This window comes from Mesoplodon mirus (genome assembly GCF_964341445.2).
Source record: "Mesoplodon mirus genome assembly, chromosome: 2".
In the NCBI taxonomy this organism is placed as follows: Eukaryota; Metazoa; Chordata; class Mammalia; order Artiodactyla; family Ziphiidae; genus Mesoplodon; species Mesoplodon mirus.
In genome coordinates this window covers 117070194-117095013 of record NC_138977.1, presented here as the reverse complement: position 1 = coordinate 117095013, position 24820 = coordinate 117070194, and the positions used below count along the sequence as shown (strand labels likewise).

The 24820-nt window shown below is 41.1% G+C and overlaps 1 protein-coding gene across 3 annotated transcripts in view; it reads left to right on the top strand.

Annotated features, from left to right (window-relative positions):
* Positions 1-682: 682 nt before the first annotated feature.
* Positions 683-24820, top strand: part of TBCE (tubulin folding cofactor E) — a 114279-nt gene continuing 90141 nt past the window's right edge. The window contains exon 1 of one of the 3 annotated variants that reach the window (XM_082635027.1): positions 683-762. The gene's annotated coding sequence lies outside the window, so the exon portion shown is untranslated. Of the gene's footprint in view, positions 767-24820 lie in introns of all 3 variants that reach the window. The other 2 variants (XM_082635025.1, XM_082635026.1) reach the window with 2 other exon arrangements.

The window sequence follows — 24820 nt, the reverse complement described above, 5'->3', positions numbered from 1 at the left end:
AGTTTTTACAGCTTCATAATAGGTATCTCTATGTGCTGAAATTCTGCTTAAATTTAACATTCAGCTTGAAGGCTACCTCCCTGAAGTGTTATTCAATTTCCCTTTGGTTGGGTTAAAGGCCTCTTTTATTTTCACCAACGATAACAATACTATGGGTATTATATGCTTTAATCATGTACCAGGCTCCACGGCTCAACGTTTATTTATGCATCATCTCATTTGATCCTCACAACTCTTGAGATACGAGAAAACTCTTAGAAATTAACATGCCTACGGAATTTGCTTTTTCTATTACTGCATTTACTTTCATCCTGCTTTGCGATTCATCGAGTTAATTTTCTTCCCCTAGTTTTTGTGGAATCAACCCTACATTCTTCTCTGTGACCACCACAGGCTTCCTACGTGGTAGATTCTCAATGAACGTACAACTGAATCTCATACAGGACTTGTAACTCGCTTCCGGGATAACAAGTAAACTGGAACCTGCGCGTCCCTTGCGTCGTTCTGTCATCCCGGGTTTCGGGGACTCGCTGGAGCAGCACAGGAGCGGCGAGCTCCGCTGGGTTTGGGCGGTCTGACCACACCTTTGGCTCCCCAGACCCTCGCTGATTACCACCGCTGAGCTCCAGCTGCCGCCGCTCCTTCCCGAGGGGGCGGGACTTCCTATCTTCCTAAAGGAGCACTTCCGCCCACAGCCGGAAGCTGCCTTGGGGCAAGACGCGACGCGGGGGCCGCCGCTCAGACCACCCTGGCGGACCGCGGGTAGGTGAGTTTCTTCGGGGTCTGGGGAGCGGAGGGAGGCGTGCGTACCTGGCTGGCTCGTGACCGGTGCACGCCTGCGAGGCTCTCGGTCTGTTTTCCCTTTAGAAACTTCCCAGGTGGCCGGGCGTTGCCTGCTTCCTGGGGCTTTGAGCGAACCCAGCTGCGCCGGGTCCAGAGGAAGCATTCGTGGGGGCGAGCGGGGTCCCGGGCCGGGGCCCGTGGCGGGCGAGCGGGAGTGGTAGCCCCGCACTGAACTTCATACTGACTTGTCACTCTGCAAGAGGTGAAACTGGCACAGGCGACCCACAACTTGGTGCCAGGTTAGAGAAACAGCCCTGACCGTCCAAATCCTTTAACATTTGTGATGCAGGAGAAATAACGTTAAGTAGGTGGAGAACGTTTACAGGTTTTGCATATTACTCACTACCAGCCGGGGACTATTCTAGGTTGTGGGTGAGAACAGACTTGTCTTTTGTCTGAAGTTAATATATCCATGGCCACTGTCATTTGATACTTGGCTCAACTTTTCATCTTTTTAGGGTTTTTTTTTTTGTAAATAAATCTTTTTTTTTTTTTTTTTGGCTGAGTTGGGTCTTTGTTGTTGCGCGCGGGCTTTCTCTAGTTGCTGAGAGCGGGGGCTACTCTTTTTTGCGGTGCGCGGGCTTCTCATTGTGGTGGCTTCTCGTTGTGGAGCACGGGCGCTAGGTGCGCGGGCTTCAGTAGTTGCGGCACGCGGGCTCAGTAGTTGTGGCTCGCTGGCTCTAGAGCGCAGGTTCAGTAGTTGTGGCGCACGGGTCTTAGTTGCTCCGCGGCATGTGGGATCTTCCCGCAGCAGGGCTCGAACCCGTGTCGCCTGCATTGGTAGGCGGATTCTTAACCACTGTGCCACCAGGGAAGTCCCTTTACGTATGCTTTTATAACTAGCATATTGATGGGAAATTTTTTTTTTTTTTAAACCAAGTGGACAGCCTCAGCCTTTTGACTGGCAGGCTGATTGTACTTATAAACCTTCGGCGTCATCCTTGACCCATTTCTTTCTCACCACACATGTAATCTATCAGCAAATCCAAGAACTCGGCCTTCAGAATCTATCCAGAGTCCCAAGCCCTTCTCAGCACCGTCCCTTATTCAAATTACAGCCATCTCTCACCTGGATTTCTGCAGTAGCCACTTAAATAGTCTGCTTTTTCTTTTTTCAGTCTTTCCATAGCATGTAGAGTGATTCTTTTTTTTTAAAAAAAAATCAGATTATCTCCCTCCTCTCAAAAAATCCTCCACGGGGCTTCCCTGGTGGCGCAGTGGTTGGGAGTCCGCCTGCCGATGCAGGGGACGCGGGTTCGTGCCCCGGTCTGGGAAGATCCCACATGCCGCGGAGCGGTGAGCCATGGCCGCTGAACCTGTGCGTCCGGAGCCTGTGCTCCGCAACAGGAGAGGCCACAACAGTGAGAGGCCCGCGTACCGCAAAAAAAAAAAAAAAAAAAAAAAAAAAAATCCTGCACGGACTACCCATTTCACTCAGATTAAAAGCCAGTTTCTTTAGAGTGGCCGTCAAGGTTCTGTATGACCTGGCCCTTGCTTTCCCTCTGATCTCATCCCTGGCTACTCTCCCTCTTTGCTCTATGTTGTTGCCTCGGGCACATCCTAACCTCAGGATGTTTACACTTGCAGTTCCTTTGTCCACATGGTTTAATCCCTTACCTCCCTCCTGGTTTTTTTTTTGTTTTTTTTTTTTGAATATTACCTTCTCAGTGAGGTCTTCCTTGACGTAGCCTTCCCTTATATTTCCATTGTACTCCTTCCGCTTGTACTTATTACCATAATACGTGCCATGTGATTTATTCATTTTTCTGCTTCATTACTGTTTACCCCACTAGGATAGAAGTTTCATGAGAGCAGCTATTTTTCTGTGTTTTGTTTACAGCTGTATCCCTAGTACCTAAAACAATATTTGGCTTTTAGTGGGCTCTCCATAATATAATTGTTGAAAAAATGGATTTGGCCTTTTTTTTTTTTTGCCATCTGATACTTTGTACTTTCTGTGCTTTCTCTTTCTTGCCTTTTTTTGAATTGAGGTTTTGTCTTGTTTTCTCTCTTCACTTTTCCCCTTCTACTTGTTTGGAAGATATGTTACTATATATATGTTACTTCTGTTCTTATAGTGGTTAACCTTTTAATTTATCTAATCAGAATCTTAACCTTGCAGAACAATATTGTCTTTACCTGTGAGCTACTGATTTTAACAGACTTCCTGGATCACCTCAGTACTTATTTTCATAAGATGTAAACGTTCAACAGTAAAACTAGTAGTTGTTACTATTTTCTGGTGGTCTTGATTTTTTTCCTTTTTGGTTTATTAAAGTAAATTTGTCATACAGCTTAATAGAATATCTACTGTTTACTTAGCATTCCAAAGTTTATTTTTTAAAAAGTATATGATACTTTCCCTACCTTAGCATTTTGCTGGGAAATGTACAAAAGAGTCCATTAGAAAATAATATCATAGACATTATTAAGTGTGAAATGAATATAAAATAGGTAGAGGCTACCAGAAAAGAGGGAATTTAACAGTTTGCTGGTTATTAGGAGCAGCTGGAATAAATTTGTGGAGGAGTGATTGGGGAAGATTTGGTGGTATTTGAAAGTGTGTAGAGAAAAGGCACTGATTGGTTCATTAATTTTATTATTTCTGTTTCATATAGTTGTATCATAAAAATTGTGGGTTTGGTGTGGATTTCAGTCATTGGTGTTTGAGAGAGAAGACACGTCTACAGCCTCTTCAGAAAGCCTAAGGCTTTCTGGAGGAGCTGCTTAAAATGATGAGACAATTCAGTGTGCGAGGGCCAAGGAACTACTGTGAGCATGTAGTAGAACTTGTACACAGGCTTTGACATTAGCTATGACGTGCATGGAGGACAGCAGGACATTATGCTAAGTGAAGTAAGCCGGTCACCAAAGAGAAATACTGTGTGCTTCCACTTCTGTGAGATATTTGGAGCAGTCAGGTTAATAGAAATGGAAGGTAGGGTCTGGGAGAGGAGGCTATGGGGAGTTGTTTGATGGGTAGAGACTTTCAGTTTTCCAAGATGAAAAAGTTTAGGTGATTGATTCCCCAACAGTGTGAATGTATCTAATGCCACTGAACTGTACACTTAAAAATGGTTAAGGTGATATATTTTATGGAATGTATATTTTATGACAAATTTCTTTTTAAAAAGGACAGCAGGTGGGATTCTTTAAAATTGGGCTATTAAATACTCAGAAGTTGTTACATTTTAGGTGGTCATTTGAAAGCAAATGACATGTTTTGCCCTTACATTTTCACTTTCTTTAGTCTCCCATCATGAACCTCCAAAACATCAGTGAAACCCTCTTACATTTCCCTACCTGGAAAGCTTGTTCTCTTAATTTCTGCTGCTCATTTCTGTCAGCTTAACCAGGGAATGCTTTCCACATGGAGTCCGCCTCACTCTTAACCCACCTGTTTCTTCTTCATCACTGAATTTGATCCTTACATTACTAATTATAGGTCTTAATTGTTTGCTGTTAGTTATCTCTTCTAATTAAACTCTGATTTCCTGTAAGTGCATGTCTTCTACTTGCTTATGTTCTTCATGACAGAGAAAGGTTAAGGAATGTCAGGATTCACTGCTTGTAAGTTCCCGAGCCAGGATTAGTGACTACAGTTTCTAATCTCAGTGAAGCCTGTTTCCTGTTGATGTTGAGTTTTCTACTTGATAGGTGTCAGTCTGTGAGTGATAATTCAGACCTCATGCCAATTATTTTGGTACAATTTAGAACAAATATCAGGAAAGATTAAGCAAAATACATTTAGAAAGATAACAGGGCTTCCCTGGTGGCTCAGTGGTTGAGAGTCTGCTTGCCGATGCAAGGGACACGGGTTCGTGCCCCAGTCCGGGAAGATCCCACATTGCTGCGGAGTGGCTGGGCCTGTGAGCCATGGCCGCTGAGCCTGCGCGTCCGGAGCCTGTGCTCCGCAACGGGAGAGGCCACAACAGTGAGAGGCCCGCGTACCACAAAAAAAAAAAAGAGAGAGAGAGAGAACAATACATATTGGAAAACTTTTTTGTTGAATTTTATTTTTTTTATACAGCAGGTTCTTATTAGTTACCCATTTTATACATATTAGTGTATATATGTCAATCCCAATCTTCTAATTCATCCCACCCCCCTTTCCCCCTTTGGTGTCCATATGTTTGTTCTCTACAACTGTGACTCTATTTCTGCCCTGCAAACCAGTTCATCTGTACCATTTTCCAGGTTCCACATATATGTGTTAATATACAATATTTGTTTTTCTCTTTCTGACTTACTTCACTGTGTATGACAGTTTCTGTATCCATCCACATCTCTACAAATGACCCAGTTTCATTCCTTTTTATGGCTGAGTAATCTTCCATTGTATATGTGTACCACATCTTCTTTACCTGTTTGTCTGTCGATGGGCATTTAGGTTTCTTCCATGACCTGGCTATTGTAAATAGTGCTGCAGTGAACATTGGGGTGCATGTGTCTTTTAGAATTAATGGTTTGTCTGGGTATATGCCCAGTAGTGGGATTGCTGGGTCATATGGTAATTTTATTTGTAGTATTTTAAGGAACCTCCATACTGTTCTCCATAGTGGCTGTATCAGTTTACATTCACACCAGCAGTGCAAGAGCATTCCCTTTTGTCCACACCCTCTCCAGCATTTGTTGTTTGTAGATTTTCTGATGATGCCCATTCTAACTGGTGTGAAGTGATACCTCATTGTAGATTTGATTTGCATTTCTCTAATAATTAGTGATGTTGAGCAGCTTTTCATGTACCTGTTGGCCATCTGTATGTCTTCTTCAGAGAAATGTCTATTTAGGTCTTCTGCCCATTTTTGGATTGGGTTGTTTGCTTTTTCATATTGAGCTGCATGGGCTGTTTATATATTTTGGAGATTAATCCTTTGTCCCTTGATTCATTTACAAATATTTTCTCCCATCCTTAGGGTTATTTTTTCATCTTGTTTGTAGTTGCCTTTGCTTTGCAAAAGCTTTTAAGTTTCATTAAATCCCATTTGTTTATTTTTGTTTTTATTTCCATTATTTTAGGAGGTGGATCAAAAAAGATCTTGCTGTGATTTATGTCAAAGAGTGTTCTTCCTATGTTTTCCTCTAAGAGTTTTATAGTGTCCGGTCTTACATTTAGGTCTCTAATCCATTTTAAGTTTATTTTTGTTTATGATGTTAGGGAGTGTTCTGATTTCATTCTTTTATATGTAGCTGTCCAGTTTTCCCAGCACCACTTATTGAAGAGACTGTCTTTTCTCCATTGTATATCCTTGCCTCCTTTGTCATAGATTAGTTGACCATAGGAGTGTGGGTTTATCTCTGGGCTTTCTATCCTGTTCCATTGATCTGTATTTCTGTTTTTGTGCCAGTACTATACTGTCTTGATGACTGTAGCTTTGTACTATAGTCTGAAGTCATGGAGTCTGATTCCTCCAGCTCCTTTTTATCCTTCAGTCTTGGAAGTTTATACCTTTCTAGGAATTTGTCCATTTCTTCCAGCTTGTCCATTTTATTGGTATAGAATTGCTTGTAGTAGTCTCTTAGGATGCTTTGTATTTCTGCTGTGTGTGTTGTAAGCTTCTCCTTTTTCATTTCTAAATTTATTGATTTGAGTCCTCTCCCTCTTTTTCTTGAGTTTGGCTAATGGTTTATCAATTTTGTTTATCTTCTCAAAGAACCAGCTTTTAGTTTTATTGATCTTTGCTATTGTTTTCTTTGTTTCCATTTCATTTATTTCTGCTCTGATCTTTATGATTTCTTTCCTTCTGCTAACTTTGGGTTTTGTTTGTTCTTCTTTCCCTAGTTCCTTTAAGTGTAAGTTTAGATTGTTTATTTGAGGTTTTTCTTGTTTCTTGAGGTAGGCTTGTATAGCTATAAACTTTCCTCTTAGAACTGCTTTTGTAGCATCCCATAGGTTTTGGGTCGCCGTGTTTTCATTGTCATTTGTCTCTAGCTATTTTTTTATTTCCTCTTTGATTTCTTCAGTGATCTCTTGGTTATGTGGTAATGTTATGTTTTGCCTCCATGTGTTTGTGGTTTTTATGTTTTTTTCCCCTGTACTTGAATTTTAATCACATAGCATTGAGGTCAGAAAAGATGCTTGATATGATTTCAACTTTCTTAAATTTACTGAGGCCTGATTTGTGACCCAAGATGTGATCTCTCCTGGAGAATGTTCCATGCGCACTTGAGAAGAAAGTGTAATCTGCTGTTTTTGGATGGAATGTCCTATAAATATCAATTAAATCTGTCTGGTCTGTTGTGTCATTTAAAACTTATGTTTCCTTATTAATAATTCTGTTTGTGTGATCTGTCCATTGGTGTGAGGTGTTAAAGTCCCCCACTGTTATTGTGTTACTGTCGATTTCCTATTTTATAGCTGTTAGCAGTTGCCTTATGTATTGAGGTGCTCCTTTGTTGGGTGCATATATGTTTATAATTGTTATATCTGCTTCATGGATTGATCCCTTGATCATTATGTAGTGTCCTTCCTTGTCTCTTGTAACATTCTTTATTTTAAAGTCTACTTTATCTGATATGAGTATTGGTACTCCAGCTTTCTTTTGATTTCCATTTGCATGGAATATCTTTTTCCAGCCCCTCGCTTTCAGTCTGTACATGTCCCTAGGTCTGAAGTGGGCCTCTTGTAGACAGCATATATATGGGTCTTGGTTTTGTATCCATTCAGCGAGCCTGTGTCTTTTTATTGGAGCATTTAATCCATTCATGTTTAAGGTAATTATCGATACGTATGTTCATATTACTATTTTCTTAATTGTTTTGAGTTTGTGTTTGTAGGTTCTTTTCTTGTCTTGTGTTTCCGACTTAGAGAAGTTACTTTAGCGTTTGTTGTAGAGCTGGTTTGGTGGTGCTGAGTTCTCTTAGCTTTTGCTTGTCTGTAAAGCTGGAAAACTTTTCTAAAATTAATTCACAAAATGCCAGTGTTTTCAACTTTTCTGTTGTATGTCAAACATCTTTTTTGATCCCTTGGATCCCTTGGTGGCTAAACAAAGTAGGAAACATGGTAACTGAATCTGTACCTACTGTTGGTTTAGGCTCACTGGGTTTAGACTTCCCCATGTCAGCTACCATTATTTTTGTTTTAATCTAATTTTTTATTTTATATTATGGTTGATTTACAGTGTTGTATTAGCTTCAGGTGTACAGCAAAGTGATTCAGTTATACATATACATATATCTATTATTTTTCAGATTCTTTTCCCATATAGCTGTTACAGAATATTGAGTAGTGTTCCCTCTGCTATAGAGTAGGTCATTGTTGATTATCTATTTTATATATAGTAGCGTGTATATGTTAATCCCAATCTCCCAATTTATCCCTCCCCCTGCCTTCCCCTCTGGTAACCATAAATTTGTTTATAGAGTCTGTAAGTCTGTTTCTGTTTTGTAAATAAGTTCACTTGTATCTTTTTTTTTTTTTTGGATTCCACATGTAAGTGATATCATGTGATATTTGTCTTTCTCTGACTTCACTTATTATGGTGATATCTGTGTCCATTCACGTTGCTGCAAATGGCATTATTTCATTTTTTTATGGTTGAGTAATATTCCATTGTCTTTATGTACCGTATTCTCTTTATCCATTCCTCTGTCAATGGATATTTAGATTGCATCCATGTCTCGGCTGTTGTAAATAGTGCTGCAGTGAACATTGGGGTGCGTGTATCTTTTCAAATTATGGTTTTCTCCAGGTATATGCCCAGGAGTGGGATTGCTGGATTGTATGATACCTCTATTTTTAGTTTTTTAAGGAACCTCCATCCTGTTCTCTATAGTGGCTGTACCAATTTACATTACCACCAACAGTGTAGGGGGATTCCCTTCTCTTCACACCCTGTCCAACATTTACTGTTTGTAGACTTTTTTTTTTTTTTTTGGCGGTACACGGGCCTCTCACTGTTATGGCCTCTCCCGTTGCAGAGCACAGGCTCCGGACGCACAGGCTCAACAGCCATGGCTCAAGGGCCTAGCCGCTCCGCGGCATGTGGGATCTTCCTGGACCAGAGCATGAACCCATGTCCCCTACATCGGCAGGCAGAGTCTCAACCACTGTGCCACCAGGGAAGCCCTACTGTTTGTAGACTTTTTGATGATGGCCATTCTGATTGCTGTGAGGTGATAACCTCATTGTAGTTTTGATTTGCATTTCTCTAATACTTAGAGATGTTGAGCATCTTTTCATGTGCTTTTTGGGCATCTGTATGTCTTCTTTGGAGCAATGTCTGTTTAGATCTTCTGCCCAGTTTTTTATTGGGGTTCCCTTTTTTGATACTGAGCTGCATGAGCTGTTCATATGTTTTGGAGATCAGTCCCTTGTTGGTTGCTTTGTTTGCAAATATTTTCTCCCATTCTGTGGGTAGTCTTTTCGTTTTGTTTATGGTTTCCTTTGTTGTGCAAAAGGTTTTAAATTTCATTAGTTCCCATTTGTTTATTTTTTTTAATTTTCATTACTCTAGGAGGTGGATCCGAAAAGATACTTCTGTGATTTATGTCACAGTGTTCTGCCTGTGTTTTCCTCTTAGAGTTTTATAGTATCCAGTCTTATATTTAGGCCTTTAATCCATTTTGAGTTTATTTTTGTGTATGGTGTTAGAGAATGTTCTAGTTTCATTCTTTTACATGTAGCTGTACAGTTTTCCCAGCGCCACTTATTGAAGAGACTGTTTTCTCCATTGTATATTCTTGCCTCCTTTGTCGTATTGTCGTAATAGATTAATTGACCATAGGTTTGTGGGTTTATTTCTGGGCTTCCTATGCTGTTCTGTTGTTCTATATTTCTGTCTTTGGGCCAGTACCATACTGTTTTGATTACTGTAGCTTTGTAGCATAGTCTGAAGTCAGGAAGCCTGATTCTTCCAGCTCCATTTTTCTTTCTCAGGATTGTTTTGGCTATTCGGAGTCTTTTGTGTTTCCATACGAGTTTCAAAATTTTTTGTTCTAGTTCTGTGAAAGGTGCCATTGGTAATTTGATAGGAATTGCATTGAATCTGTAGATTCCCTTGGGTAGTGTAATTATTTTGACAATATTGATTCTTCCAATCCAAGAACATGGTATATTCTTTTATCTGTTTGTGTCATCTTTAATTTCTTTCCCCCACCCCCCATCTTCAGTTTCTTTCATCACCGTCTTGTAATTTTTGGAGTACAGGTCTTTTGCCTCCTCAGGTAGGCTTATTCCTAGGTATTTTATTCTTTTTGATGCGATGGTAAATTGGATTGTTTCCTTAATTTCTCTTTCTGATCTTTCGTTGTTACTGTGTAGAAGTACAACAGATTTCTGTGTATTAAGTTAGTTTCTTTTGGGGGGGGTGCCATGGTGTGCACCCTGCAGGATCTTAGCTTCCCTGACCAGGGATTGAACCCGTGCCCTCAGCAGTGGAAGTGCAGGATCTTAACCACTGGAGCACCAGGGAAGTCCCTTTGTGTATTAATTTTGTATCCTGCAACTTTACCAAATTCATAGTAGTTTTCTGGTAGCATCTTTAGGATTTTCTATGTATAGTATCATGTCATCTGCAAAGAGTGACAGTTTTACTTCTCTTTACTTCTCTTTTCCAATTTGGATTCCTTTTATTCTTTTTCTTCTCTGATTGCCATGGGTAGAACTTTGAAAACCATGTTGACTAAAAGTGGAGAGAATGGGTATCCTTGTCTTGTTCCTAATCTTAGAGGAAGTGCTTTCAGTTTTTCACCATTGAGAATGATGTTTGCTGTGGGTTTGTCATATATGGCCTTTATTATGTTGAGGTAGTTTCCGTCTGTGCTCACTTTCTGTAGAGTTTTCACCATATATAGGTGTTGAATTTTGTCAAAAAGTTTCTCTGCATCTACTGAGACTATCGTATGTTTTTTTTTGTTTGTTTGTTTGTTTCTTTGTGGTACGCGGGCCTCTCACCACTGTGGTCTCTCCCACCACAGAGCGCAGGTCCAGCGGCCGTGGCTTACGGGACCAGCTGCTCCACGGCATGTGGGATCCTCCCAAACCGGGGCACGAACCTGCGTCCCCCTCATCGGCACGTGGACTCTCAACCACTGCGCCACCAGGGAAGCCCTATCATATGTTTTTTATTCTTCAATTTGTTAATGCGGTGTATTACCCTGATTGATTTGCGGATATTGAAAAATCCTTGCATCCCTGGGATAAATCCCACTTCATCATGATGTATGATACTTTTAATGAATTGTTGGCTTCAGTTTGCCAGTATTTTGTTGAGGATTTTTGCGTCTCCGTCCATCAGTGATGTTGGCCTCTAATTTTCTTTTTTTGTGGTATCTTTGTCTGGTTTTGGTATCAGGGTAATGGTGGCCTCATAGAATGAGTTTGGAAGTATTCCTTCCTCTGCAGTTTTTTGAAAGAATTTCAGAAGATAGCTGTTACCTTTTCTCTAAATGTTTGATAGAATTTGTTTGTGAAGCCATCTGGCCCTGGACTTTTGTCTGTTGGAAGTTTTTAAATCACAGTTTCAATTTCACTACTTGTGATAGGTCTGTTCATATTTTCTGTTTTTTACTGGTTCAGTCTTGGAAGATTGTACCTTCCTAAGAATTTGTCCATTTCTTCTTAGTTGTCCATTTTATTGGCATCTAGTTGCTTGTAGTAGTCTGTCATGATCCTTTGTATTTCTGTGGTGTCAGCTGTTATTTCTCCATTTTCATTTCTAATTTTATTGATTTGAGCCCTCTCTCTTTTTTTTCCTGATGAGTCTGGCTAAAGGGTCTCAATTTTGTTTATTGTTTCAAAGAACTAGCTTTTAGTGTCATTTATCTTTTCTGTTGTTTTCCTTATCCCTATTTCATTTATTTCTGCTTGGATCTTTAGGGTTTCTTTCCTTCTATTAATTTTATGTTTTGTTTGTTCTTTCTCTAGTTGCTTTAGGTTTATCCCATAGGTTTTGGATCATTGGGGTTTTGTTTTCATTTGTCTCTAGGTATTTTTTGATTTCCTGTTTGATTTCTTCAGTGATCCCTTGGTTGTTTTGTAGCATATTGTTTAGCTTCAGTGTGTTTGTGTGTTTTACAGTTGTTTTTTTTCTTGTAGTTGATTTCTAATCTCATAGCATTGTGGTTGGAAAAGATGCTTGATATGATTTCAATTTTCTTAAATTTACCGAGGCTTGCGTTGTGGCCCAGCATGTGATCAATCCTGGAGAATGTTCTGTTTGCAGTTGAATGTGTATTCTGCTACTTTGGGATGGAATGCTCTATAAATATCATTTAAGTCCAACTGGTCAGATGTGTCATTTAAGGCCTGTGTTTCCTTATTGATTTTCTGTCTGGATGATCTGTCCATTGATGTAAGTGGGGTGTTAAAGTCCCCGACTATTATTGTGTTATGGTTGATTTCTCCTTTTATCGCTGTTAGCATTTGCCTTATGTATTGAGGTGCTCCTGTGTTGGGTGCATATATACTTATAATTGTTATATTTTGTTCTTGGATTGACCCGTTGATCATTATGTAATGTCCTTCTTTGTCTCTTGTAATAGTCTTTATTTTAAAGTTTATTTTGTCTGATACGAGTATTGCTGCTCCAGCTTTCTTTTGATTTCCATTTGCATGGAAAATCTTTTTCCATCTCCTCACTTTGTTTGTATGTGTCCCTAGGTCTGAAGTGGGTGTCTTGTAGGCAGCATATATAAGGGTCTTGTTTTTGTATTCATTCAGCCACTCTATGTCTTTTTTGTTTTGTTTTGTTTTTGTTTTGTTTTGTGGTATGCAGGCCTCTCACCACTGTGGCTTCTCCCATGGCGGAGCACAGGCTCCGGACGCACAGGCTCAGTGGCCATGGCTCACAGGCCTAGCCGCTCCGCGGCATGTGAGATCTTCCCGGACTGGGGCACGAACCTGTGTCCCCTGCATTGGCAGGCAGACTCTCAACCACTGCGCCACCAGGGAAGCCCTCTATGTCTTTTGGTTGGAGCATTTAATACGTTTTCATTTTCTTTGATTTTGTTTGTTTGTTTGTTTGTTTGCAGTACACGGGCCTCTCACTGTTGTGGCCTCTCCTGTTGCGGAGCACAGGCTCCAGATGCACAGGCTCAGCGGCCATGGCTCACGGGCTCAGCAGCCATGGCTCACGGGCCTAGCCGCTCCGCAGCATGTGGGATCTTCCTGGACCGGGGCACGAACCTGTGTCCCCTGCATCAGCAGGTGGACTCTCAACCACTGCACCACCAGGGAAGCCCTTCTTTGATTATTGATACGTATATTCTTATTGCCATTTTGTTCATTGTTTTGGATTTGTTTTTGTAGGTATTTTTTCTTCTCTTCCTCTTCTTATCTCTTGTGATTTGATGACTAACTTTAGAGTTGTGTTTGGATTCCTTTTTCTTAATCTTTTTGTTTTTTTTTAAATTTTGGCAATGGCTTTATTTTATTTTATTTTTTTGCCTGTGCCATGCAGCATATGGGATCTTAGTTCCCACACCAGGGATCGAACCCACACCCCCTGCAGTGGATCACAGAGTCTTAACCACTGGACCATCAGGGAAGTCCTCCTTTTTCTTCTTTGTGTGTATTTATTGTAAAATTTCAGACTGTGGTTACTATGAGGTTTTTTTGATTTTGTTTTGGTTTTCTTTGGCTACACCACATGGCTTGTGGGATCTTAGTTCCCTGACCAGGGATCAAACCTGGGCCCTCTTCAGTGGAAGCGCATAGTACTAACTGCTGGACCACCAGTGAATTCCCACCATGAGATTTTGATATAGCAGTCTATACATATACAAGATTGTTTTAAGTTGTGGGTCTCTTAATTTCAAATGTGTTTCCAGTATTCTGCATTTGTACTCTTCTCTTCTCACTGTTGCTGGTTTTGATATCATGTTTGTGTGTGGATGATTTCCTACCTTTTCTGTAGGTTTGCTTTTACCGGTGAACTTTCCTATTTGTAATTTTCTTGTTTCTGGTTGTGGCATTTTGTTTTCCTTCTGGAGAAGTTCCTTTAGCGTTTGTTGTAAAGCTGGTTTGGTTGTGCTGAATTCTCTAGCTTTTGCTTGTCTGTAAAGCTTTTGATTTCTCTGTCAAACCTGAACAAGAGCCTTGCTGGGTAGAGTATTCTTGGTTGTAGGTTTTTCCCTTTTATCACTTTAAATATATGTGCAACTCCCTTCTGGCATGCAGAGTTTCTGCTGAAAAATCAGCTGATAACCTTACGGGGATTCCCCTGTATGTTATTTGTTTGTTTTCCCTTGTTACTTTTAATATTTTCTCTTTGTCTGTAATTTTTGTTAATTTGATTAATACATGTCTCATTGTGTTCCTCCTTGGGTTAATCCTGTATGGGACTCTTCATGTTTCCTGGACCTGAGTGAATGTTTCCTTTCCTACGTTAGGGAATTTTTCAGCTATTACCTCTTCAAATATTTTCTCAGGCCCTTTCTGTCTCTCTTCTCCTCCTGGGACTTCTATGATGTGAATGTGGGTGCATTTAATGTTGTCCCAGAGGTCTCTTAGACTGTCCTCATTTCTTTTCATTCTTTTTCCTTTTCTTTTTTAAAAAAATATTTATTTATTTATTTGGCTGCCCTGGGTCTTAGTTGCGGCATGTGGGTTCTTAGTTGCAGCATGTGGGATCTTTGTTGTGGCATGTGGAGTGTTTTTTTTTTTCAGTTGCAGCACGTGGGATCTTCATTGCTGCATGCGGGGTCTTTAGTTGTGGCATGCCAGCTCTTTGTTGCAGCATGCAGGATCTGGTTCCCTGACCAGGGATTGAACCTGGGCCCCCTGCATTGGGAGCATGCAGTCTTAACCACTGGACCACCAAGGGAGTCCCTCATTCTTTTTTCTTTATTCTGTTCCATGTCAGTGATTTCCAGTGATCTGTCTTCCAGGTCACTTACTTGTTCTTCTGTCTCTTTTTTTCTGCTATTGATTCTCTCTGGTGTATTTTTCATTTCAGTTATTTTACTGTTCATCTCTGTTTGTTTTTTAAAGTTTTTAACTCTTTATTAAACATTTCTTGTATCCTCTCAGTCTGTGCCCCCAGTCTTTTTCAGAGATCTTGGATAATCTTTACTCTCAGTGATCTGAATTCTTTTTCATGTAGGTTGCCTTTCTCCTCTTCACTTAGTTGTCCTTCTGGGGTTTTATCTTGTTCCTTTGTCTGGAACATATTTCTCTTCTCTCTCATTTTGTCTGCCTTTCTGTGTTTGTTGTCTCTGTTCCTCAGGCTGCAGGATCATAATTCTTCTTGCTTCTGGTGTCTGCCTCCTTGTGGGTGAAGTTGGTCCAGGGACTTGTGCAGGCTTCCTGGTGGGAGGGACCTGTGCTTGTCCAGTGGTGGGTGGAGCTGGGTCTTGTCCCTGCGGTGGGTAGGGCCGTCTCAAGTGGTGTGTTTATAGGTGGCTGTTGGCTCAGGTCAACTTTAGGCAGCCTGTCTGCTGATGTGTGGGGCTGTGTTCCCACCTTGTTGGTTGTTTGTCCTGAGGTGTCCCAGCACTGAAGCCTGCAGACTTACGGGTGGGGCCAGGTCTCAGGGCGAAAATGGCAACCTGTGGGAGAGCTCATGCTGGCTGGTGAGTATTCCCTGGGCATCAGTGGCCAGTGCCCTTGCCCCCACAGTGAACCACAGCTGCCCTCGCCTCCCCAGGAGACCCTGCAAGACCCAGAGGTAGGTCTGGCCTAAACTTCTCTGGAGTCACTGCTTTGCCCTGGGTCCCAGTGCATGTGAAAACTTGTATGTGCCTTACAAGAGTGGAGTCTGTTTCCCCCAGTCCTGTGGAGCTCCTGCACTAAAAGCCCCTCCAGCTTTCAAAGCAAAATGCTCTGGGGTCTCCTCCTCTTGATGCCCGACCCCCAGGCTACAGAGCCTGATATGGGGTTCAGAACTCTCACTCCTATAGGAGAACCTCTGTGATATATTATTTTCCATTCTATGGGTCGCCCACCCGGCAGGTATGGGATTTTGATTATATTTTGAAAGTGCCCCTCCTACTGTCTCATTGTGGCTTCTTCTTTGTATTTGGGTGTAGAATATCTTTTTTGTTAGGTTCAAGTCTTTTTTTGTCAATGGCTGTTCAGCAGTTAGTTGTCATTTTGGTGTTTTCATGAGACGAGGTGGGCTCAGGTTCTTTTACTCCGCCATCTTGTTTTCAGCCTCAGCTACTGTTATTTTGAACTTGTATTTCTTTTGATTTGTGGAATTTTTTCCTTTATTTAAATATAGAGTCTGACCACTTATACGAGGTACCTAGAATCGTCAAATTCATAGACTCAGAAAGTACATTGATAGATACCAGAGGCTGGGGGGTGGGGAGGGGAAATGGGGAATTAGTGTTTAATGGGGATAGAGTTTCAGTTTAGGAACGTGAAGAATTTGGGATATGGATGATGATGAGAGTTGCACAACAGTGTGAATGTACTTAGTGCCACTGAAATGTACAGTTAAGTATGGTTAAAGTAGTATGTTTTATGTTATGTGATTTTTACCACAATAAAACAACATAAAAAAATGTGGAGTCTGAGTTATGATCTTAAATGACTAACATGTTTACTATACGTTGAACAATTCTACGCATAGTAACTCATTTAATTCCTACAACAGCCCTTTGGTCTTAATATTATCTACATTTTACAGATGGGGAACTGTAGACACAGGTTAAGTTGTCCAGTCTCCCATAGCTAGCATGTAGTTGGAGAGGTAGAATTTCTCTCCAGACCACTGGCTGCATATAATGTCCATATAACATTAAATAGGAACAAAAATGACCTGAATTCTTATTTATTTTTCAGAATTCTTTCAGTTGCAGGAGAAAGAAACCCAGGTCAAACTGATGTAAACAAAAGAAGGAATTTCATGGTTCAATAAACTGGGCTAATGAAAGGCTTTAGGCATAGCTGGGTCAACTCTGCTGTTCTATTTGGCCTTGACAAGTTTTTTCTGAAAATAAAAAACACACATAGTGGCAAAGGTGTTCCTCAGCTATTCTAGGTTTAAGTAGTCCTTTTTTTTTTTTTTTTTTTGCGGTACGCGGGCCTCTCACTGCTGTGGCCTCCCCCGTTGCGGAGCACAGTCTCCGGACGTGCAGGCCCAGCAGCCATGGCTCACGGGCCCAGCCGCTCCGCGGCACGTGGGATCTTCCCGGACCGGGGCACGAACCCGTGTCCCCTGCATCGTCAGGCGGACTCTCAACCACTGCGCCACCAGGGAAGCCCCTAAGTAGTCCTTTTGTTTTAAGGTTCTGGGAAAGAGACCTCTCTTCAAGGGTCCATGTTATTGACCTAAAACAAGTGGACTGCCAGTTATCTCTCCAGCAAAGATGGGTTTATTTGGGATCAGCAGAGAATTGCAGTTCAGGTTTGCAGCCATGGTGGGCCACGTGCAAGTCTCCACATGACAAGGGAAAGAGAAGGCTTTTATAGAGAGGAAAGGAAGTTGGGAGGGCTAAGTAAAAGTGTCCATGGTTTTCCATTGGCTGTGGACTTTCAGGAAAAGGAGTCTTTCCTCCTGTTGGGCTCTGCTAGGGTTGCAGGGCATGAGAGCTCCCCCTTTCTGGTCTCCTGGCTATTTAACTGAGGTTTCTGTTTATTAATTTTTTTCATTGTCATTTCCTGAAAGATTGGCTCTGTTTGGGTTAGGATCTTCACACATGGACCACTTGCTGTATGCAAGGAAACGGGGTTGAAGGGTCATCTCATTGGCCATCCTGGGTCATGTGTCTACTCCTGTAGTGGGGGAATGGTAGCCCACTAGACAGAGAAAGTGCACTTCCCAAAAGGGGATGATGCTGGGCTGAAAGGCGCAGAAAATAGAACCATTTTGGCAGCATAGGGGCAACTCTTGCTCTTTGTTTACTTGCCTTTCCCAAGTTAAGATTCTTCCACTCTTAAAAAAATAACACAGTAGGGGCTTCCCTGGTGGCACAGTGGTTAAGAATCTGCCTGCCAATGCAGGGGACATGGGTTCAAGCCCTGGTCCTGGAAGATCCCACGTGCCGCGGAGCAGCTAAGCCCGTGCGCCACAACTACTGAGCCTGCACTCTAGAGCCCACGATCCACAACTACTGAAGCCTGCGCACCAAGAGCCTGTGCTCCGCAACAAGAGAAGCCACTGCAATGAGAAGCCCACGCACCGCAACGAAGAGTAGCCCCCACTCGCTGCAACTAGAGAAAGCCCACGCGCAGCAACGAAGACCCAACACAGCCAGAAATAAAAATAAATAAATATATGAAGAGAAAGTAATCTTACCTTTAAAAAAACCCCACAGTTATATTTGAGAAATTATTAAAATTTTGAATAAATATTGTGCAGTTAAGATAAGGAAAATGAAAGTACTTTGTACAGTGCTGTAATTTATTTTCAATCATATGCTTTGTTATTGATGCTGGAGACTCACCACTAAATTCCTCTCATGTCCTCCAGTTTTCTTAATTGATTATTTAGAATAGAGACCTCTTAGCAGTCTAATGAAGCCTATGAACTCCTTAGAATGTTTTCAAATACAGAAAAACAGGATTTCAAATGAAATCATTTACATGGAATAAAGTTAACAAAATACTTTTAAAATTGTAATATAATAATATGTGTGTTTCTTCTTCTTTCTTTTTTTTTTTTTTTTTTTGGCCACACTGCATGGTATGCAGGATCTTAGTTCCCCAAGCAGGGATTGAACCCGTGCCCCTGCAGTGGAAGCATGGAGTCTTAACCATTGGACTACCAGGGAAGTCCCTTTTTTTTTTTTTAAATGGTGTGTGTGTGTGTTTCTTTATTAATATGTTAAATAACAGTCTAGTGGCAGGTCTAATAAATATTGTAATTTTGAAGTGGTGATGAATGTAACATTTACTTTGAGATGTCTGTAACATTTACTTTGAGATGTCTGTAATGGCTGTAGTGTTACATAAATACTTGTGATCACCGGTGCTGCTAATCCACCTGATTTTTTTTTGTCTTATTTTTATAATTTAGGAAATGCTAAATTTCAGTTAGAAGTTCGTGAAAAATCTTCAGTTTGGAGATACCTTGAGAGTCTATGGACCTCAGGTAGAGAACACCTTGCTTAGGCTCTGTATGGGTAATCAGCCTAGCACTCCAACTTCCTGGTCTTATTAGTTGCCTCTGATCCCCAGTCTCATGACTTGTATTATGTTTCTTTGACCAGCCTTCCTAGAGACAGGCTTTGGGTTTCTGAGAATCATCCACCTCGACTGTCTGTTATTGTGCTGTCCCCACTTTGGGGGAGAGTCATCTATGCTTTCTTGAATCCATTGAAGCCAGATAATTAACCTTGACCCTCCTCCAATCTGAATTTCTGGTGGTCATGACGTAACCACTGAGATATATTCCCTCCCACATTTTATTCCTAATAAACATGTATAGTAACTCAGATCCTGACCTCTCTTCTCCTTTCTTGTCTTCCCAGATAATGATCAGCTTCATTCTGCCTCTCAGAGGCACTGGGAAAAATAGTTTTCAATAAGAATCAAGAAAAATTGATTGAGAAGCATGGATGCTAACATTTTATGCAGAGGGAAAAAGTTGCCCAGGAAACATTAAATTAGATGCTATTGGGAAGAGAGAGTGTGATAGATAACCAAAGCCCTGGAAGAAATAGCCCCAGATTTTTATTTAGGAAGAGATATTGTGACAAAAGCACAGTAACTGAACTTGTGATTTCAGTGGTCCTTGCTAGGAAGATATATGCAGTACTGTGAATATCAGTAAAATTTGCTGGGATAGGCTCATTATTTGAATGGAAATATATGTCTTTGTTCAAAACAATCCAGTGTAAGATTTGTGAGAATGATAGTGGATATCAGGAACATACATATACTTGTTTGGAGCCAAGGGTTTTGGCATTAGAGTGGAAAACATGAATGACAAAAGAGAAAGAAGTAGAAGAGATCTATGGATCATGCTATAGATCATTTGGTAAGAAGGAGAATAAGGTTGTTGCTCCCCCAGTACAGATTACAAAAGTGGCACAGAACTGTAATATTAACAGCCAAGGAGTTATTTGCTTGGACATATTGAAAGATAATTGGAGTCCAGCACTAGCTGTTTCTGAAGTCGTTTCTATCTGCTTACTTCTTACAGACTGTAATCCTGCCGACCCCTTGGTGGGAAGTATTGCCTCTCAGTATATGACCAACAGAGCAGAACATGACAGAATGGCCAGACAGTAGGCCAAGAGATACACTACATAAATTGGGTTTTCACAACTCTTAAAAAAAAAAAAATTATTTATTTATTTATTTAGGCTGTGCTGGGTCTTACTTGCGGCACGTAAGATCTTTGTTGCAGCATGCAGGATCTTTAGTTGCAGCATGCGGACTCTTAGTTGTGACATGCAGGATCTTTTAGTTGCAGCATGCGGACTTCATAGTTGTGGCATGTGAACTTTTAGTTGCGGCATGCATTCAGGATGTAGTTCCCTGACCAGGGTTTGAACTGGGGCCCCCTGCATTGGGAGCATGGAGTCTTACCCACTGGACCATGAGGGAAGTCCTGGTTTTCACAACTCTTTACGTTATTTGTCTGTCACAGAGCTGCTTATGATTTTGAAGGGGTGGGGGAGGGTGGGAGTTGGTAAAGAGTAGGGTATTTCTGTAACAGATATTATTCAGTGTTATTTCCTAAGATTTTGTTGTAACTTAAGGTATCTTGCTACAGTAGATAGAATTGGTAATAACAGCTATTAAAACTATCATTAGTTCTGCAATATTAGCTGAAATGCAGTACAGAGAAGAATAGACATTTGGGTTCAGTGTCTTGTCTGTAAATTTAAAACACCTTAATTTTGTATAGGTTACCCACATGGCCTTTTACGTAAAGTCTTTCCAAGACTACAGTTTTTTGTTTTAAAAAATTGGAACTTGTTTTCCCTTCTTGGAAGGGAACATTGATATTTAACAGCTTTTTTTTGGCCAGCTCCGTGTGGCATGTGGGATCTTAGTTCCCTGACCAGGGATCGAACCTGTGCCCCCTGCAGTGGAAGCGCAGAGTATTAACCACCGGACCGCCAGGGAAGTCCCACTACTTAACCGCTTTCAGAGACTCTCATCTCATATATTAAAATGGACACATGGCTATAAGACACCATATAGAAAATCAGTATTTATGTATTTTATTTTATATGCAAATCTACTTTATTGTGAAAAGATAGAGGTTTGAATCAGGACTTGTGAAAACCTGTAGTAAAATACCTTAAGCTGTTAACTGTAAGGCGTGGAATAGGAGTTGCTCACTGGATTGGTTCTGTGTCGTGGACTACTTAAGTCTGCATTTGTTACTGTGCTAATAAACAAATATTAAAACGAACAAAAAAGTGGCACAAAAATAAGATAGAGTTGTGATCGAAGAATTCAACTATCTTAAGTTCTGCTAGAGGCCCATTCCTTTCTAGGGACAGGATCTGATTTTTTTTTTTTCCTGACCATTTAAATTCCTTGGAAGAAACAAAATGAGAGGAAAGATTACTTTGGTTTGAAATCTCATTAACAAGGAGGAAGAAACAGGTGAAGTAGAAGATCCTGAAATATTGTGGGAAAAGAAACTGTACTATTTTTTTTAATTTATTTAGTTTTGGCTGTGTTGGGTCTTTGTTGCTGCATGCGGGCTTTCTCTAGTTGCGGCGAGTGGGGGCTACTCTTCGTTGCAGGCGCATGCTTCTCATTTCGGTGGCTTCTTTTGTTTCAGAGCACGGGCTCTAGGCATGCGGGCTTCAGTAGTTGTGGCACAGAGGCTCAGTAGTTGTGGCTCCCAGGATCTAGAGCACAGGCTCAGTAGTTGTCCTGCACAGGCTTTGTTGCTCCACGGCATGTGGGATCTTCCTGGCCCAGGGTTCAAACCCGGTCCCCTGCATTGGCAGGTGGAGTCTTAACCACTGCATCACCAGGGAATCCCAAAACTCTAGTATTTTTGAGTCTCCCTAAACAATTAAAATGTTGAATATAATCAAACTGCTTCCTTGGGTATCAGGAAAGTATATTTTGAAAGATGGAGAATTACCATACTTTTAAGATTCAGTGTCCCAGTTAAAGCTGAATCGAAGTTATATGAAACCTAAAATTTGGGGAATTAAATTTCAAATTATTTTTTAAATTGTAGTAAAATACAGATAATATAAAATTTACCATCTTTTTTTTGGTTTGTTTTTTGTTTTGGTTGCTCTGGGTCTTAGTTGTGGCATGCATGTGGGATCTAGTTCCCTGACCAGGGATGGAACCTGGGCCCCCTGCATTGGGAGTGCGGAGTCTTATCCACTGCGCTACCAGGGAAGTCCAACATATACCGTCTTAACCATTTTTAAATGTACAGTTTAGTAGTGTTAAGTACATTCATATTATTGGTCAACCATCAGCACCATCTGTCTCCAGAGCTCTCTTAATTTTGCAAAACTGAAACTGTCACCATTAAACAACTCCTTATTTCCCCCTCACTGCAGCCACTGGCAACCGCCATTCTGCTTTCTCTCTGAAGTTGACTATTCTAGGTCCCTCTTTTAAGTGGAATCATACAATATTTGTTCTTTTCTTTTTTTGAGCCATGCCAGGTGGTTTGTGGTATCTTAGTTCCCCGACTGGGGATTGAACCTGGGCCCTTGGCAGTGAAAGCGTGGAGTCCTAACCACTGGGCCACAAGGGAATTCCCCAATACTTGTCCTTTTGTGACTGGCTTATTTCACTTAGCATAATATTTTTGAGATTCATTCACGTATCATGCGGCAGGATTCCCTTCATTTTTAAGGCTGAATGATCCGTTGTGTGTATATACTGCATTTGGTTTATCCATTCATCCATCAGTAGACATTTGAGTTGTTCCCACCTTTTGGCTGTTGTGAATAATACTGCTGTGAACGTGGGTGTGCAAATATCAGCTAGAGTCCCTCCTTTCAATTCTTTTCAGATTATTTTATTTGAGGAATTATGTAGTATCTCATCATTAAGACCATACAGGAAACAGTTTAGATTTTAAAAACAAATTAAGAAAAAAATCAATAAACCAATAGGAAATGGACAAAGGATTCTGAACAGGCAGTTCACAGAAAAGGAGATCAAAATGAATAGATGCTTAGCTTCCCTCATAAAAGGAAATGCAAGTAAAATACGTATTTCACTTATCAGACTGACAGGTAACTAAAAGTGTGTTAATATTCTGTGAAGGGCAAGGTTGTGATGATACGGGGGCTTATACACAGCTAATGGAATTGTAAATTGGTTCAGCCACTAGAAAGGGGCATTTGTCATTATTCATCAAATAGAAATGCATGTACCCTTTGACTTAGCAATGCCCATTTTGAGAATGTTTCCTACAGGTTATTTTTGCACAAGTGTAAAAGATAAATGTGCAGGATTAATCCTTGCAGTATTTTTTTTTTTTTTTTTTTTTTTTTTGCAGTACGCGGGCCTCTGACCGTTGTGGCCTCTCCCGTTGCGGAGCACAGGCTCCGGATGCGCAGGCTCAACGGTCATGGCTCACGGGCCCAGCCTCTCCGCAGCATGTGGGATCTTCCCGGGCCGGGGCACGAACCCGTGTCTCCTGCATCGGCAGGTGGACTCTCAACCACTGTGCCACCAGGGAAGCCCCTTGCAGTATTTTTTGCAGTTGAAAAAACTTGGGAGTAACCTAAATGTCAATCAGTTTGAGGATTAGTTATATAAATTGTTATGTCTATACAAGTCCTATGCAGGCATAAAATATTTAAAAGCTCCTGACATGGCTGTGGATAAATTTCTAGCATGTATTATTGAATGCAGATACAAGGAGTAGAATCATGTATATAGTATGCCATCATTTGTGTAAAGAAAGAAAAGAATGTATTGGCTTGTATATGCATAAAATATGTATGGAAGTATCTATAAGATACGAATAAAGCTGTTGTCAGTGGGAAGGGAGAATGACTGGCTGAAGTGGAAGGGAGACTTTCAGTGTGTTCCTTTTTGTACTTTTAAGCATCATCCATTCAAAAATTAGGTGAAAAAGATATGCATAGAAAAATGCAAAGAGGATTACTAAAAATGGAAAAACAGTCCCAAACCAATGACTTTTAGACCCTTGAACAAACCTCTTAAGAAAATATCAGTAAGGTTGAACCTCAAAATCAACTTGTGAAAAGACGTGAAGACAAGGAAAAAAAGCCTTTAGGATTGATTTAGACTAAAAAGTAGTGTAAGGAGGCCTACTCCTTGGTTATAGTAATAGATTTCTTTCTTTTCTTTCCTTCTTTCTTCCTTCCCTTCCTTCCTTCCTTCTTTTTGTTTTTTTAAAATAAATTAATTTTATTTACTTATTTATTTTTGGCTGCATTGGGTCTTTGTTGCTGCGCACGGGCCCCCTCCAGCTGCGGGGAGCAGAGGCCACCCTTCCCCACGGTGGCCTCTCCTGTTGCAGAGCACGGGCTCTAGGTGCGCGGGCCTCAGCATTCGCAGCATGTGGGCTCTAGAGCGCAGGCTCAGCAGCTGTGGTGCACGGGCCTAGTTGCTCCGCAGCACGTTGGACCCTCCCAGACCAGGGCTGGAACCCGTGTCCCCTGCATTGGCATGTGGATTCCCAACCACTGTGCCACCAGGGAAGCCCCCTCTTTCTTTTCTTTTCTTCTCTTTTTTTCATCTTTTAGTAATATATTTGTTTTAACTTTAAATCCTAAACATTTTTAAACATTTAAAAAACATTTTTTTTTTTTTTTTTTTTTTTTTTTTTTTTTTTTTGCGGTATGCGGGCCTCTCACTGTTGTGGCCTCCCCCGTTGCGGAGCACAGGCTCCGGATGCGCAGGCCCAGCGGCCATGGCTCACGGGCCCAGCCGCTCCGCGGCATATGGGATCCTCCCAGACCGGGGCACGAACCCGTATCCCCTGCATCGGCAGGCGGACTCTCAACCACTGCGCCACCAGGGAGGCCCTAAAAAACATTTTTAAAAGAGAAAAAATAAGTAGTCCTCCTTATCTTTGGGGGTTATGTTCCCAGACCCCCGGTGGATCCCTGAAACTGCAGATAGTACCAAGCCCTAATTATTCTGTTTTTTTCCTAAACTTTATAA